Source organism: Pleurodeles waltl, chromosome 5, assembly GCF_031143425.1.
Source record: "Pleurodeles waltl isolate 20211129_DDA chromosome 5, aPleWal1.hap1.20221129, whole genome shotgun sequence".
In the NCBI taxonomy this organism is placed as follows: Eukaryota; Metazoa; Chordata; class Amphibia; order Caudata; family Salamandridae; genus Pleurodeles; species Pleurodeles waltl.
In genome coordinates this window covers 1403374969-1403388383 of record NC_090444.1, presented here as the reverse complement: position 1 = coordinate 1403388383, position 13415 = coordinate 1403374969, and positions in this window count along the sequence as shown.

Here is a 13415-nt window from a genome sequence, read left to right as displayed (position 1 = left end):
TGTGGAGTCTTCGGTGCTGGTGGATAGGCGTAGGGATTCTTTGTGAACTATGGCAATGCCTCTCCCGGGGCAGTTTGTGCAGTCTTTGCGGATGATCTTGTTGTCGAATAGGATGGCAATGGCGATGTCTGGAGCTGAGGAAGGGTTAAGCCATGTTTCTGTGAGGAAGGCGTCATCCAGGGATGTGGTGTCGATGAGGTTCCAGAGTTTGATGGAATGCCTGTGGATGGAGCGAGGGTTGATCATGGTTCATCTGAGGCTGTGTTCTGCTTTGTGGGTCCTCGGTGTGGGCTTGAGTAATGGAGGCTGGTGAATTTGCAGTGGCAACAGGTGAAGAGTCCCTTGCTGTTGCTTGGAGATGCCTACTTGCAGTTGTTGTCGTGCAGGTTGAGTGCAAGGGGATACTTTGGGAACAATGCCGGTTTTGAATCCATTTTTCATTTTCGAATGGTGACAGATTCAGCGCTATTGACAAAAGTGTAATTAACAGCAATAAGTGAGGCCCAAAGCAATTCAGTTTTTATTGTGTTGTTGGAAAATGGGTTATTGGTAAGGGCAGGTAGGTGTGGGTAGGCTAGCCAGATCAAGCTCCATGGTTCCCTAGTTTTGTGTCAACAACAACTTTTTGCAAAAATTGGAAACAATAATTTAGAAAAATTACAAAAATTCAATAATAGAAATTAATCCAAATAAAAAAAAAAAAAAAATTGTTTTTAATTTAAAAAAAAAAAAAAAAAATTGCACTAGGACAAGTTAAAGGATTTTTAATTTGTTTTACTTAAAACTGTAACGTAATACTGAACACAAGTACAGGATCCCACCGCTGCCACCAAAAATGTTGGAAAATGGGTTATTGGTAAGGGCAGGTAGGTACCTACACCTAGCAACAAGCCACTAACCTCTACTTAGGTCCAGTTAGGTCTCAGTAAATTAACCCCAGCTCAACCCTTGGTAGCTTGGCAACGAGCGTCAAGGCTTAACTTAGGAGACAATGTGTAAAGCATTCAAATATCACAAAACAGTAATTAAATAAAACACAGGAAACAGTTTAAAAATCCAAAACCAATTTATAAAAATAGTTTATATTTTTATCTTTAAAATGACACAAAAACGAATAAAATCGGATAAGGGGAACCGGAGATATGAATTTTTAAAGAATTATTATTTTTCTAGCGCTTAGAAACAAAAAGGAGCCCTGCTCGGCTACAGGTCGCGGGAGGCCTCGGTTAAAAAGTTACCTTCTGACTTAGGGGGTCATTCCGACCATGGCGGTTGACTACCGCCAGGGCCGGGGACCGTGGATGCACCGCCAACAGGCTGGCGGTGCATCCATGGGCATTCTGACCGCGGCGGTACAGCCGCGGTCAGAAACGGGAAACCGGCAGTGTCCTGCCGGTTTCCCGCTGCCCTAGGGAATCCTCCACGGCGGCGCTGCTTGCAGCGCCGCCATGGGGATTCCGACCCCCTTACCGCCATCCTGTTCATGGCGGGATGGCGGTAATGAGTGTTGTGGGGCCCCTGGGGGCCCCTGCAGTGCCCATGCCAATGGCATGGGCACTGCAGGGGCCCCCTAACAGGGCCCCACTAAGATTTTCAGTGTCTGCCAAGCAGACACTGAATATCGCGACGGGTGCCACTGCACCCGTCGCACGCCTTCAACTCCGCCGGCTCCATTCGGAGCCGGCTTCCTCGTTGAAGGTGCTTTCCCGCTGGGCTGGCGGGCGGCCTTCTGGCGGTCGCCCGCCAGCCCAGCGGGAAAGCCAGAATGGCCGCCGCGGTCATTTGACCGCGGTGCGGTCATTCGGCGGCTCCCGCCGGCCCTGCGGTTACCGCGGCCGGCGGGAGTCAGAATGACCCCCTTAGTCTTTATTTTGAAGATTTTCTTCAGCGGGACGAGCCTGCCAGTCCAATCCGACCTCCTGGAGCCCTTCTCCGGATACGCGATGCTGGATTCCTCGGTGGAGATTTTTACCTTCGGACTTAGTCATTTTTATCGAGATGAAAATCCTTCGACCGGGGTAAACCTGGATCTTGATCCGATGTCCATGGAGCCCTTCTCGGATACGATGGCTGGGAGGTCCTGGTGAACTTTTTACCTTCGGACTTAGTCTCTTTTTCGGAGATTTTTCGTTACCGGGATGAACCACCAAGTCAGGCCGGGTCACGGTTGAGGCAAGCCGGCTAGAATTTCTGCGGCGGGTCGGTCCCTCTATGGAGCTTTTTTACAAAAATTCTCAAATCTTCTCCAAACTTCTGGGGCTTCACCCAGATGTTCTTTTAAGGTTCTTTTGGGGTCCACAGCTCACCCCAAGGGTCCAGAAGTTCTGAGATGGTCCTTGGGGGGTGCGGACTACAACTCCCAGAATGCACCTGGCGCAAACTCTTTTTTGGCCACTGGACAGTGGTCAGCTGGTCACTTTCTTCAGGAGTTGGTGCAGGGGACTCTGGATAGCAATTTCTCACCTGTAGCAAACAGGGAGTCCCTCCTTGAACCAGTTGAAGCCAGGCAAAGTCCTTCTTGTGGTGAAGCCCAAGTGTGCAGCTGGTGCAGTCCTTCTGAGTGCAGGTTCCAGGTGCAGGCCAGGGGTCCAGCAGGGCAGTCCTTCTTCTCCTTTAGTTCTTCCTTGTTGGAATCTGATGGGGATCTGAGGTGTGGGTGCAGGTCTGCCAGTTTTATCCTTGCTCCTGGGTGAAAAGCAGCGGGGTCCTGGTTCTCCAATCAGGTTCCGGGGCGTCCCCCTGTGATGACCACTTCCTGGGAAGTGTGGCAAAAATCCATCCCAGAAGGCAACATTCTCTAAAAATCCAACATGGCTGAATCTGATTTTTGGAGGTTACATCTGGCTGAGCCCACCCACTGGTGTGGCGAAAAATCATAAACACACCCCTCTCCTGCCCTCTCCTAATCTAATCAAGGGGGCACCTAGTTGTCTGGGGTTGCAGGATGTGGGGGTGTTGCTAGTTGCTCCAAATGTCCTTCTCTGCCTTTGAAGACCAGTTTGGCAGCCCTCCCCCTTCCTGCCTCACCATCTGCTGAGGGGAGATTCTCTCCCACAGGCACATTCCTTTGTGTGAAGCCAGGCCACTTCACACCTCATCAAGGCAGCTTGGCTAAGCTGCTGCAGTCTGGCCAATCAGAGCACAGCAGCAAAAACAATGCAGGGCTGAAATTGGCAACTTTTTAGGTAAAGTCTAAAACTTTTTACCTTAACAAGTTATATTAAATCCCACAACTGGAAGTTGTGGGATTTATTACAACAATTAATTTGATACCAAATTCTTGGCATGCAACATTTAAGGAGACTTAAAAATTAAAAATAAAGTCTCCCCATTCTAGCCTATGAAGGCCATTTACTTCAATGAGGGAAAACGAATTTGGCTGTTTTTACCTCACCAGGGTTTATAAATCTATTTTTATAAAGTCCCTGCTTATAGTTACATGGCACCCAGCCCTAGGGGCACATAGGGCACACCTTAGGGGTGACTTATATGTAAAAATAAGGTAGTTTAAGACTTTGGAACTACTTTTAATTCCAAAGTCGAATTTGCATTTAACTTTAATGACACTGGGCACCTCAGCAGTGCACCTATGGGTGCACCACCTATGCTGTGGTCCCTAAACCTACATGCCCTACCATATACTAGGGACATACAGGTAGGTTAACTTAGCCAATTATAATTAGCCTAATTTGCATATCCATTTTACACAGAGCACAGGCCCTGGGACTGGTTAGCAGTACCCAGGGCACCATCAGTCAGGAAAACACCAGCAAAAAGTGGAAAATGGGGGCAAAAAGTTAGGGGGCCTCTGCAATCAGCCCTGTTTTCTCACATGTGTACTACACAAACAGTAATTACTTATTTATTGTAATTTTATTAACAACCTTTAAGGTGTACTAAATTTACTGCTCATGACCAGTACTCATTTGATATCTAGACCGTTCATTTTATTTTTGCAGACCTATTCTGAATGGGACGTGGTGCCTTTAAGCATTAACTAATTATTTCATGCTTGGATAATTTCAATCAAACTTTGTTCCAAATTGTATAAATAGCTTTCCTTAATAAATAGAAGTCGATCTGTCTTTCTTATCCTCCAGTTGTTCAGCGGTAGTGCAATATACCGACTTAATTACGGCTCATGCACCCTACACAAACAAGCAAAAGTGCTTGCTTTGAGTCCCCACGTAGAGGCACACTGCTGGTCTTAATTCAGCACGCAGCCTAGGATATTGTGCACACCACCATTAAGTCGATCTACGCAAAGGAAAATATGCGCAGTAATTTTGGTTGTAATATTCATAAGCTGCAAGGAAAGGAAATCGTGAAGCACTGAAATTACTTGCTTGTTGATTATAGTGGGAAGAGGTAGTTGTTCGAGCTTCTTTATACTGCAGTGTAAAGAAGGACAATGATAGAGATGCCAATAAATAAACAGCAGTCCTGGCAGCTGCAATGTCGAGAAAAAGATAATCAAAGTAATCAACCTCCAGGGTGAGGTACTCAATTGGTAGCACAGGCTCTATCTGCGGCAGTGTAGTTTGACACATTGTGTAATTGTGTGCAATTGTATGGAAAAGTGTGCTTGTATTCTTTTCAAAAAAAGTTTAGGTATATAGCATATACCATGCTATGGCAAAGGATCATGGCACTGGAAGCTGACTTGAGATTATGGATTGCCTCCAAAAAGGTGACAAGAGTAAACTCAGCTGAAAACAATTAAATATTAGGGTATAAAAAAACTCTGCCGATCATTCAGAGTTTGGTCGAGTGGGTGCGCCATCATAAACTGACAGCATTCCTTCCCTGCCTTCGTTAAGAGGAGGGAAATCATCTAGGTTTATGTAGTCAGAGACTATTCAGCCTCTGCGAGCAGAAACATTTAACCTGGTGAGCTTCTAAGTGTGAAACCAGATTATCTGGAATCAATAGTGGCTTCCCTGCTTGTCCAAACTGTGTGATCCTAAATCAATCAATCATTCGCATTTATAAAGTGCGCTACTCACCCATAAAGGGTCTCAAGTCGCTGGAGGGGGGGGGGGGGGTCAGTGCTCGAGGAACCAGGTCTTGAGCTGCCTTCTGAAGGAGAGGTGATCAGGTATGGTGCGAAGGTGGCTGGGCAGAGAGTTCCAGGTCTTCGCTGCCAGGAAAGAGAAGGATCTTCCTCCGGCGGTGGCTTTGCGGATGCGGGGTATGGCTGCCAGGGCCTGTCCGGTAGAGCGTAGGGTGCGCGGAGGAGTGTAGAAGGAGACGCGGTTGTTGATGAGTTTGGGTCTGAGGTTGTGAAGGGCTTTGTGTGCGTGGGTGAGGAGTCTGAAGGTGATTCTTTTGTTGACAGGGAGCCAATGGAGTCTCTTCAGGTGTCCGGAGATGTAGTGGTGGCGGGGTATGTCCAGGATGAGTCGTGCGGCAGCGTTCTGGATCCGTTGAAGTTTCCTCTGCAGCTTGGAGGTGATGCCGGCATACAGAGTGTTCCCGTAGTCCAAGCGGCTGGTGACGAGGGCGTGGGTGACGGTCTTCCTGGTGTCGGTGGGGATCCAGCGGAAGATTTTGCGGAGCATGCGGAGGGTGTTGAAGCATGCCGAGGTCACAGAGTTGACCTGTCTGGTCATGGAGAGGGATGAGTCCAGGATGAAGCCGAGGTTGCGTGCGTGGTCGGTGGGTTGGGGAGTGCTGCCAAGAGTGGGGGGCCACCAGGAGTCGTCCCATGCGGTGGGAGTGGGGCCGAGGATGAGGACCTCCGTCTTATCTGTGTTCAGTTTCAGCCGGCTGTCTGTCATCCAGTTCGCTACTTCCTTCATGCCGTCATGTAGTCTGGTCCTTGCTGAGGTGGGGTCGTTGGTGAGGGATAAGATGAGCTGGGTGTCGTCGGCGTAGGATATGAGGTCGAGTCCGTGTTTGCGTGCGATGTTCGCCAGGGGGGTCATGTAGACGTTGAAGAGAGTGGGGCTGAGGGAGGATCCTTGGGGTACGCCGCAGATGATCTCCGTGGCTGTGGATCTGAAGGGGGGCAGGCGGACTCTCTGCGTCCATCCGGAGAGGAAGGAGACGATCCATTCCAGGGCCTTGTCTCTGATGCCGGCGTTGCTGAGGCGGCATATCAGGGTGCGGTGGCAGACCGTGTCAAAGGCTGCAGAGAGGTCCAGGAGTATGAGGGCCACGGTTTCTCCCTTGTCGGTCAGGGCTCGGATGTCGTCCGTGGCTGCGATGAGGGCGGTTTCGGTGCTGTGGTTGGCCCTGAAACCGAACTGTGTGGGGTCGAGGGAGTCGTTGGTTTCCAGGGCGGTGGTGAGTTGAGCGTTGACGATTTTCTCAATCACTTTGGCGGGGAACGGTAGGAGAGAGATGGGCCGGAAGTTTTTGAGTTCGGTGGGGTCGGCTGTGGGTTTCTTTAAGAGGGCGTTGAGCTCTGCGTGTTTCCAGCTTTCCGGGAAGGTGGCGGTGGTGAGGGAGGCGTTGATGACGTCTCGGAGGTGTGGTGCAATGATGTTGTCGGCCTTGTTGAAGATGTGGTGCGGGCAGGGGTCCGATGGGGATCTGGAGTGGATCGAGTTCATGACACGGGTGGTCTCCTCGGTGGTGGTAGGGTTCCAGGTGAGGATGGTGGTGGTGTCGGTGGCGGGTTCCGGATGGGGGTTCGCGTTGGTGGTCGGGAAGCTGTTGTATATGTCGGTGATCTTGTGGTGGAAAAAGGTTGCGAGGGAGTCGCAGAGGTCCTGTGATGGAGGGATGGAGTTGTTTTCTGCGTCCGGGTTGGAGAGCTCTTTGACGATGTCAAATAGTTCCTTGCTGTTGTGGGTGTTGTTGTTAAGTCTGTTCCGGAAGGCTGTTTTTTGGGCAGCGCGGAGGTGTTGGTGGTGTTGGCGGGTGGCGTCCTTGAGAGCTGACATGTTCTCTTCGGTCTGGTTGAGGCGCCACGTCTTTTCGCGGGTGCGGCATTCTTTCTTGGAGTCCTTGAGGTCGGGGGTGAACCAGGAGTTTTTCTTGTGGTTGTTGGTGATAGCTTGAGTCTTCAGGGGGGCCAGGAGGTTGGCGCAGTTGGAGATCCAGCTTGTCAGGTTGTTGGCGGCTTCGTTGGGGTCGGTGGTGCTGGTGGTTTGGTTCTGGGAGAGGGTTGATGCGAGCTGTTCGGTGGTGATACGATTCCAGTGTCTTCTTGGTGGTTGCTGGGTGTGGTGGTGTACGGTGGTCTTCTTGAAGCTGAAGTGGACACAGCTGTGGTCCGACCAGGTGAGTTTGGTGGTGTGGCAAAAGGTGCTGTGTTTGCTGGAGGAGAAGATGGGATTGAGCGTGTGTCCGGCGTAGTGGGTAGGTGTGTTGACTAGCTGTTTCAGTCCCAGGTTGGCGAGGTTGTCCAGTAGGGCGGTGGAGTTGTTGTCGGTGTGGTTCTCTAGGTGAAAGTTGAGGTCTCCTAGGAGGATGTAGTCGGTGGACGAGAGTGCGTGAGGGTTGATGAAGTCTGCGATGTCTTCGCTGAACTTGGTGCGGGGTCCTGGTGGTCTGTACATGAGGATGCCTCTGAGGGTGGTCTTGGGGTCGCTGTGGATTGTGAAGTGGAGATGTTCGGCATCGAGGAGTGAGTCGTCGGTGTGGGTCGAGATGCGGATGGAGTTTTTGTGTGCGATGGCGATGCCTCCTCCGATGCGGTTGGTGCGGTCTTTCCGGATGATTTTGTAGCCGTCGGGGATGGCTATGGCGATGTCGGGTGCCGAGGAGGGGTTCATCCAGGTCTCGGTGAGGAAGGCGATGTCTGGGTTCGTTGAGCTGATGAGGTTCCACAGTTTGATGGCGTGCCTGTGGATGGACCGGGTGTTGACCAGGATGCAGTGGAGGTTGCTTCCGGGGGAGTCGTTCTTGACGGGAGCGGTGTTGGTCCGTAGGCAGGTGAAGCGACAGTTGCTGCAGGTGAAGGGTCCGTGGGTTCGTTTCAGGGTGGCGCGGTAGCAGCCATGCGTGCGGCCGGGGTTGAGGTTGGTGAGGGTGGCGGAGTCATAGGTCAGGCAGGGGGCGCGGGGGCCAGGGGTTCGGGCGCTGGGCGCGGTCCAGGCGCGGACGGGCGCAGACGGGCTTGCCTTAGGCGCGCCCGCTGCGCGGCCTTGCAGCGGCCGCCATTTAAGGGTTAGCCGGGGAGGCGGGGTCAGGTGGGAGGCGGGAGGAGGGCGGGTAGGGGGGAAAAAGGCGGTAAAAGCGGTGGTGGGCCTCGGAAGGGTGAGGAGGCCTGTAAAAAACGAGGAGAGCGAAGAAAACGAAGAAAAGTACCTAAAAGGTACAAAACGAGAAAAAACGGGCAGAAAGGTGGCGGAGGGACGAGGGGGACGGCGGGGGCACAGAGAGCAGCAGGCACTCGGGATACACAGAAAAAGAGAGGGGGAGCGCGATCACATCAGGCGAGCAAGCATTCAGGGGTACAGAAAACAAAAAGGGGAGCGCAATCACACGGGCAGAGACACAGTCACTCAGGGGTACAGGCAACACACAGACACGGCGAAGGCAGGCACAGAGGATCTGGTGGTGCTGTGAGGGCAGGGGAGCGACCTACCCTGGGGTCAAGGGTCACTACCACTGCCTCGCAGCGGCCGCCATTTAAGGGTTAGCCGGGGAGGCGGGGTCAGCTGGGAGGCGGGAGGAGGGCGGGTAGGGGGGAAAAAGGTGGTAAAAGCGGTGGTGGGCCTCGGAAGGGCGAGGAGGCCTGTAAAAAACGAGGAGAGCGAAGAAAACGAAGAAAAGTACCTAAAAGGTACAAAACGAGAAAAAACGGGCAGAAAGGTGGCGGAGGGACGAGGGGGATGGCGGGGGCACAGAGAGCAGCAGGCACTTGGGATACACGGAAAAAGAGAGGGGGAGCGCGATCACATCAGGCGAGCAAGCATTCAGGGGTACAGAAAACAAAAAGGGGAGCGCAATCACACGGGCAGAGACACAGTCACTCAGGGGTACAGGCAACACACAGACACAGCGAAGGCAGGCACAGAGGATCTGGTGGTGCTGTGAGGGCAGGGGAGCGACCTACCCTGGGGTCAAGGGTCGCTACCACTGCCTCGCAGCGGCCGCCATTTAAGGGTTAGCCGGGGAGGCGGGGTCAGCTGGGAGGCGGGAGGAGGGCAGGTAGGGGGGAAAAAGGCAGTAAAAGCGGTGGTGGGCCTCGGAAGGGCGAGGAGGCCTGTAAAAAACGAGGAGAGCGAAGAAAACGAAGAAAAGTACCTAAAAGGTACAAAACGAGAAAAAACGGGCAGAAAGGTGGCGGAGGGACGAGGGGGACGGCGGGGGCACAGAGAGCAGCAGGCACTCGGGATTCACGAAAAAAGAGAGGGGGAGCGCGATCACATCAGGCGAGCAAGCATTCAGGGGTACAGAAAACAAAAAGGGGAGCGCAATCACACGGGCAGAGACACAGTCACTCAGGGGTACAGGCAACACACAGACACGGCGAAGGCAGGCACAGAGGATCTGGTGGTGCTGTGAGGGCAGGGGAGCGACCTACCCTGGGGTCAAGGGTCGCTACCACTGCCTCGCAGCGGCCGCCATTTAAGGGTTAGCCGGGGAGGCGGGGTCAGCTGGGAGGCGGGAGGAGGGCGGGTAGGGGGGAAAAAGGCGGACATTTTACTTCACAGAGCTGCCCATTTTTATGATCACATATGAGAGCACATTTAAATATCTGAGCTCATGATGTGCACTGTATAAGCACCTGCTAGGTTTGATTTAATAGAATATTGTGTGATCAATGATAAGAATCAAGGCCACTAGGGTTTACTCTAACTAATGAAATGCATCTTAGATGAATAATGGCATTGTACTTAGGGGGAGAGCCATTTATGTTTCTAAGTTCATGTTTCAAAAAGACCACTTTTAATACATGTCTCTCTATCCAGTGATATAATCTGATGCACTGGGGCAAAACACTTTTGCAATATATGAAGATACTGTTTCAAGTTTTTACATTATGTTTGTTGGATGTTATAAAAACCAAACGTTTGTGCCTGGATCAAAAATTAAAGCCACTCCTAAAGCGATTAAAATTAATTGAACTAGAACTCAAGAACTTTTTGGATCAAAGGCGGGATCAGGCAGAGGCTTGCAAATTGATGATTTACGTTTTACTAGTCTTAATGCCGCACCTAGCTGCGCATACTCAGAGCAGAAATTAGTTGGGGAGGCTCCCCCAGTCTCCCAAGGCACCACTAAATGTTGGTTAAATAGGTGCATTCACATGCATGTAGCAGGCAGTGTCTCCAGTGTGAATGCTGAAAAGAAACAGCAGCCGGTAGTGAGCTCTACCGGCAGGTGAATATTAACCCTTTATTATCAGCCCTGACTGCCAGCCCGCAGGGCTTAAGGTATTTAAGGAAGGCCACACCGGTTAATGGGGCCAATTCAGAGCATACGATTTGCAGCCCGAGCGCCCAGATGCAAGACTCCATATCCCACCAGAGTGCACCCCTTATATTATTGTTTTAGAGGATGTTTCCACCACTGTGCCTTGCCGTCACTGAATCAAATGCATCTCCCTTAAACAAGGTGCAATACTGGCTACGGAAGTGCTCTAGATGGGCTTTGATCTCCCCAAAGATATTATTTCCATTCAAAGGGTATCCTGGATTGGCCAAACACAGAAAACCTCAAAGTGGGATTGTATATTAGTGAATTTTAAAATGCCTAGTTTGGTTTGAATCTTGCTAAATACACTGTCAGCATGGTTCTGCTAGGGGGGATTAGAGCACTCCCCTTCGGCTTCTTTTACCCTCCAACTGCCTTGAGACCAGTTTCTGCTATTACCAAATTTGCCTTCTATGAATATATCCAGGCCGTACCAGGCAATTGTTTGAATACTATAGTTTCTACCTTTAATAGATTTTCACCTCTGGCCTCAATAGTGGAGGTGGACTGACTACCCTATGTAGGAGGTCAACAATGCATTTTAGATAGTCAATTTATCTTGCAATCAACTAAGAGTCAGCAATCACAAGAATTGCCACTTAGTCAAGACCCAACAGAAGATTCACCACGTGAGGGAGCTTTTGAACTAATTTCTTGGAATTTTGCAGGCCTGCAAGCAAAATGAGAGAATCCTGACTGGGTAAGCTTTGTAAGTCGGTATCAAATCATCTGTTGCCAAGAGACTGTATGATCCCCCTTTTTTGGATGGTTTCATTACCAATCATGTGACAGCAACCCCATCATTTTCAGGTCACGCTAAGGGGGTTTGGGGACATTTGTTGCCACCGGCCTGTTTGAGTGCAAAGTACTAGTATTGGAACCTCCCCATGCTACGAGATTTTACTGTTTTCACTGAACAGGTCCTTTGATCTTATTGTGGCTAATTATTATCCTAATATATTTGACCCAGTAGTCACAATAATTGTAGATGGTTTGGAGGATGCCTTACATAGGCTTATGAATAATGTAAGGAGGGAGGCTCTAACTATATGGGTGGAGGATTTTAATATTGAACCCCATGATAATTGTTCTTACACTATCTGTGGTATTAATGATGAAACAGATAACCTGCTCATGCATTTTAAGGATACCCCACGTGGTGAAGCACTAATTTGATTCCTTTGTGCAAATGATTTGGTATTTGCTCAACATCAGGGATGTGGTGGGCTGTCCAGATTCCTTCATTTACTGGCTCAGCAGGTTTCATATACCATATTTTGATTTCTAGGGAGTTGGTATCAGTCTTGAAGGTGTGTAAAACATCAGTATCATGTTTAAGTGACCATAATCCCCTAATCCTGAAGTGCCAAAACTTACTTCTATCCAAGGCAACCTGGGAAACCCAACAACTCCCTATTCATTTTAAGAGTAATAAGGGGTTAAGTATTTTTTTGGGGAAAATAGACAAGGAGGCTTTTTATAATGATCTACATGCATACAAACAATTTGAGATCGATCAGATCCCACAAGTGAGAGGATTAGCCAGAGGTGGTTTGATGGTGCTTGTACTAAAGCTCACAAAGCATTAAAGTTGGCTTTAAAGAACCATCACCGAGATAGGCTGGGTACCGAGGAGGCCAGAAACATCTACAAGGAAGTGATCTTAAGAAGGAAATCAGAGATCAAAGAAAAGTCCTGAGAGGACCTAAGGCGTGCCAGCTAGTATAAAGACTCACAGGCATTTTGGAAAATTGTGAACTCCCAGACCTTTCCAGGTGATTTAATCCCTAAGGTCGAGTTTCTGGTCTCTGAGGAGGACTGGGTGAGTCACTTTTCTATGATCTTTGGACCGAAGGTGCAATCTGATGTCTCTAGTGACAAGGTTGCAGATGTTACGGATCACCTTGCTAACACAATCCTATGTTCTTCAATTAGTCTAGCTGATGTTACTACAGCGATTGATAGCTTTCCTTCCGGGAAGGCCCCAGGTCCAAACCGAATCCCGCGGATGTTTTTAAATCCAATCCACAATTCTGGGGACCCATGATTACTAATGTGCTGAAAAGTGCCATTGTTAGTTCAAATGTGGGAGGAGGCCACGATTATGTCAATCTTTAGGAAGGGAGATAAAAGGCAACCTAAATGCTACCAGCCAATTTCACTTTTGGATAGATAGCATGGTTAAGATCTTGGGTAGGGTGCTCTTGGCAAAGCTGGAAATCTGGGCGGCTGAGAACCATGGACTTTCAGGTTTTCAGTTTGGATTCCGCCCAGGTCTTGGCACAGTTGAACAGGCCCTAAATTTGCCTTTAATGACCCAAAAGTATACAAAGGTTTAAAAAGGTAGTGTGCACCTTGTGTTCATGCCTAACCTATGCATTTGATTCAGTAGACCATGCTATGTTATGGGGGATTATGTCACAGATGGGCATGGATAATGCAATTATCTCTCTGCTCCAAAGACTACATGCACATACCTTTGCCAGAGTGTGTTATACAAGGCAGGGAGATCTCACTGAAGACTTTCAAACAGCCTCCAAAGTAAAACAGGGCTGCACCCTGGGGCCATTTCTCTTCTTGATTTATATCAGTGGTCTTGGGGATCACCTGATTGGGTCTGGAGTTGATGTTCCCAAACCTTGCGCCCTGGAGATACCAGTCTTACTTTATGCGGACAACGTTGTTTTAGTAGCCCGAACATCTAATAGTCTTCAGTCCTGCTGAATGCTTTCCACTTTAATCACACGTAGGCCCTCATTGCAACCCTGGCAGTAAATGCTGCCTACCACCATGCTGATGGCCGGCAACATACCGTGAGCGCGGCGGTATAACGATACAGGTATTATGACCTACACAGAGAAATCCGCCACTATACAGACACCCACACAAGTCCTCCAGACCAAAGATCAGTGATAAATTGGCGGTACCAAAACCCACACCGTTACGCCAACAGGAATACGCCCACAGTATCAGGGCCCACGAATCACCGCAGCGGTCTTTCAACTGTGGTAAACCATTGACGGTACACACAGCTGCACTCA